The sequence below is a fragment of the Prionailurus viverrinus genome, chromosome C1 (assembly GCF_022837055.1).
Source record: "Prionailurus viverrinus isolate Anna chromosome C1, UM_Priviv_1.0, whole genome shotgun sequence".
Lineage (NCBI taxonomy): Eukaryota > Metazoa > Chordata > Mammalia > Carnivora > Felidae > Prionailurus > Prionailurus viverrinus.
Window position 1 is genome coordinate 115,718,960 of NC_062568.1, and position 4,547 is coordinate 115,723,506.

The window sequence follows — 4,547 nt, forward strand, 5'->3', positions numbered from 1 at the left end:
CCCACAAATAAATAAACGTTAAAAAAAAAAAAAAAAAATTTTTTTATTCTTATTTTTTAGAAAGAGAAAGAGCGTGAATGGGGGAGAGGGGCAAGCAGAGAGAGAGAGAGAGAGAGTGGGGGGGGAGAGAGAGAGAGAGAGAGAGAGAGAGAGAACCTCAAGTAGGCTCCATGCTCAGCACAGAGCCTGACATGGGGCTCGATCCCACAACCCTGCCATCATGACCTGAGCCGAAATCAAGAGTCAGGCACTCAACTGACTGAGCCACCCAGGCACCCCAAATGTTCCCTTTAAATAAAACCAGTAGGTCCTAGCAAATTATTTTGCTAGCTTCCTAATTCTTACTCCTTCATTTATCGACAACAGAGCTTCTCACACTTTAACGTGCACATGAATCACCTGGGCAACTGGTTAACCTTCGGACTCTGGTTCAGTAGGGCTGGGGTGTGGCCTGAGATTCTGTATTTTTTTAAATATAATTTATTGTCAAATTGGCTAACATACAGTGTATACAGTGTGCTCTCGGTTTTGGGGTGGATTCCCGTGATTCATCGCTTACATACAACACCCTGTGCTCCTCCCAACAAGTGCCCTTCTCAATGCCCATCACCCATTTTCTCCTCTTCCCCACCCCCCCCCCACCAACCCTCAGATTGGTCTCTGTATTTAAGAGTCTCTTATGGTTTGCTTCCCTCCCTCTCTGTAACTATTTTTCCCCCTTCCCTTCCCCCATGGTCTTCTGTTAAGTTTCTCAAGTTCCACGTATGAGTGAAAACATATGATATCTGTCTTTCTCTGGCTGACTTCTTTCACTTGGCATAATATCCTCCAGTTCCATCCATGTTGCTGCAAATGGCAAGATTTCATTCTTTCTCATTGTCAAGTAGTATTCCATTGTATATATAAACCACATCTTCTTTATCCATTCATCAGTTGATGGACATGTAGGCTCTTTCCATAACTTGGTTATTACTGAAAAAATATGGAAGCTTCACGAATTTGTGTGTCATCTTTGTGCAAGGGCCACGCTAATCTTCTCTGTATCGTTCCAGTTTTAGTATATGTGCTGCTGAAACGAGCACAAGAGATTCTGTATTTTTTAATGTTTACTTATTTATTTTGAGAGAGAGAGAGAGTGAGCAGGGAAGGGGCAGAGGGAGAGAAGGAGAGAGACAATCCCAAGCAGGCTCTGCACCGTCAACACAGCCCGACTCTGGGCTTGATCTCATCCACTGTGAGACCATGACCTGAGCCAAAATCAAGAGTCCTGCTGTTTAACCGACTGAGCCACCAAGGCACCCCAAGATTCTGCATTTTTATTAGTTCTCTGGTGACCCATGCACTACACTTTGAGTAGGGAGCTCTGGCCCAGTCAGATGTCCCTTTCACTGCCCTTGAATCCCTTCCTCACACCACTTTGACTTCAAAATAAAATTAGTTCATTCACTATTTATTGGAGTATCAGTATATACAAAGCATGGGTTGAGTGTTGAGAGAGATACAGAAATAAACATAATACAGTGTTCCCTTAAGCAAACTGCAAACAGGCTTGGTGGAGAGATGGTTACCAACATAGAGTATAAAGCCTGCCCTCCCCCAGGCCTCCTCCTACATTGGAATTATAATGCATTGCCCCACGTAATCCCCACTGCACCCTGAAATAGGAACTGTCTTTATCTTACATACAAGGAAAACCAGGCTAGGAAAAGTTAAGTTGATTTTTCAAGCTCACACAACCATTGAAAAGTTGGATTTGGATTTAAATTTGGATCTGTCTGGCCCCAAAGTTCAAATTCTTTCCATGAAGCCATACCAAGGACATAGATCTAAGTATAAATACCCCCAAACACTGGGCCTTATGTGATGCATGTAAAATAAGAAACACAAAGACCTTGCTGGAGGGGCTCAGCAGGTGAGGTGGTAGGTGACAGAAATTTGGAACTATAGTGTATTCACTGAATTGGACTGGGTTACGAGAAAAAAAAAGGCAGCAATAAAGACTTCACATTGAGAATATTTTTTAATGTTGCAGAAGAGAGATCGGTTTCCTTGTTTGTTCATAAATTCTCCTTTTATGGACTGCAGTTCCAAAGTCTGGGAAGCCACTTGCGCAGCCAAGAGAAGCTGGCATCTCTGGCTCATGGTTCCAGATGCTCCCAGACGTTTTGTGTGCAAGCACCCAGAGAGAGGGCTGCCCATCCCAGGAGCAATCTTCTATTTCACATCCGCCTCGGGCCCAACAGATTGCCGAGCTCAGCCTGGAAACCCAGGACGTGAACGTGCTTGGTACCCAGCCCTGTCCGGCTAAATCGGCACCCACATCACAGTGGGGTTTCCTTCCACGGTCACAATCCCTTTTCAGGGCCTCTTGCTCCAAGTTTTGCCCTCTTACGTACACACAGATGGCTCGCTCTCCGCGCCCGCCAGCCACTGCTGGACTGACCACTAACGAGGAGCCCCCCGGGGCGGCCTGTCTGGGATTCAGAAATGACTCCACCTTCTCTGCCGCTTAGTCATTGTTATTGGGACGGGGACAGGAAGACCAAAAGCCATGAAAATGCAAGTCGCTATTGCGAGAGCCTCTCTTTACACCGCCACCCTCGGGGCTCCACCTGAGCCCAGCGCTCCTGAACGGCGCCAAAATGTTCCGTGTCATCTTTGGAACAGGAAGGGCAAAGAGAAACAAGATGGTGTGTCATTAAACACTGAAATACCTGGAAGTCAGCGCCAGAATTAGGAGAAGGTTTAGTCACATTCTGTATTTCCTGGACACTAATGCAGGCTTTCTATTTACTGCATGGGACGCAGTGAACTGAAATGCCTTAATTAGGGAAAGTGTCCTATGGACGCTCCCAGATAGGCATTGCTTCCCAAAAGCAGAGGGCAGTTTCCTCTCTGGACCTGTCGCTATCCCTGTTCCCCATTCTGGGGACAGAAACCACAGCAGGTCAACCAGCGCAAAAAGGCAGCTTGCGTGGGGGCCTTCGCACATCCTGGATCACCCTCAGCCCAAAGGACAAGGACGGGGCCTCCCAGAGCTATTTTTGTTCAGTCGCACACGCTCCCAGGTGCCAACAGCATGTTTTGTCATTAAGTTAATGTAAGAGGGACCTGAGCACCAGCATTGCTTTTGCCAAACATTGTGGAGACACTTTCTGGAATCGCTGAAATCCCATTTCTTTCCACCAGCTGCTGACTACAGGGGCCAAGGATGACACTTTAATACAAATTGAGCCCCTTCCATAATGAAACGAGTTGGGTTTTAGGGGTGATTTGTTTAAAAGCCACATCGTAAATCAGCTGTCAGTTCTTCTTTATTCCAGGCCTGGCAGGCTCACCTTTACACTGAATTAATCGCATCTGAAACTTGACCTCCTAGCCCCAGAGCCTGCTGGAAACAACATGTGCTCAACGACTTCCAGTCAAGGCAGCAAGAACTTAAACTGTTCCACATTTTTAATAAATGGGCCAGGAACTCACGGGGTGACTCCCATTGACCTGGGTGCTCAACATAATTGATCAGATGAAGGGGACAGAGACAGGTCTGCAACAGCCAGATCTGGGCGAACATTTGCTAACATTGGACAACGCCAATTCATGTTCTTAAGTACAACCAGAGTGAGTCTAAGCCTGAAGAAAGGCCCAGAAACATTACATGAATTGCCAATAACCACTCAGCTAGGTGTTGGGCGGGGGGCGAGTGGAAGTGCTGAGGAGGGAGGGAAGGTGTTGCAGGACCACCTGCCAGGGAGAGAGGAGGGAGCTGGAACTTTCTGTGAGGAGATGGGCCTCAGGGACCCCTTCCAGCTTCTTAGTGCTCTGATGCTAAAAGAGAAATCTGATTATCCAGGAAGAAGGAGCTTTGGAGCTCACTGCAACAGGGCCTCAGAGTCGATGCCGTAAGCCAGCCTTGATGAGGCACTCTCGTGAGCCAGGCCTGTGCTAACCACTGCAGACATGAAGATAATGAAGACAAGCTCCCTCCTCTCAATGAAAATGGATGTGCTGGTTTAATACGATGAGCAACTACTACAGGCCTGGGCTGGTTCAGAGATACAATAAGGAACAAGATATATGGCCCCTTCCCCTGAGATGCGCACCGTCCAGCAGGGACAAAGAGATGAAAGCAGAAAGTGACCGCTCAGTGTGTGTGACAGGGACCATGACAAGGTGTCCTTGAAGCCCACAGGAGGGCCACCCAGACGTGGGTGCTCAGGGACATCTTTTCGGAGCAGGGGGTGTTCAACAGACTCCCAACGATGAGCAGGGGCTCGCCACACGGGGGTGGGACACAGGGGAGGGGCACACAATGCTGTCACAGAACTGAGAGGAGCCCCCGCACTTTGTAAAACTATAGGGAACAGAGTAAGACTCGAGTATCAAATGCGGGTACAGGTGAGACAGAAAGCGGATAGTAGGCAGGGCCTCCGTGCACAGTGCACAACAGATGCGTCATAGCGGTGTGAGAGGAGCATTATGGGTACGCAGAGAAGAGAGCCATGGAATTCGCTGAAGATGGCCCAGAGAAGTTTGTACAAACACACACA

The 4,547-nt window shown here is 47.9% G+C and overlaps 1 non-coding gene across 1 annotated transcript; it reads right to left on the minus strand.

Annotated features, from left to right (window-relative positions):
* Positions 1 to 975: 975 nt before the first annotated feature.
* On the minus strand, positions 976 to 1,082 carry LOC125174151 (U6 spliceosomal RNA). Its single transcript, XR_007155282.1, has one exon. It is a non-coding gene; the product is annotated as a U6 spliceosomal RNA (small nuclear RNA).
* Positions 1,083 to 4,547: the final 3,465 nt, after the last annotated feature.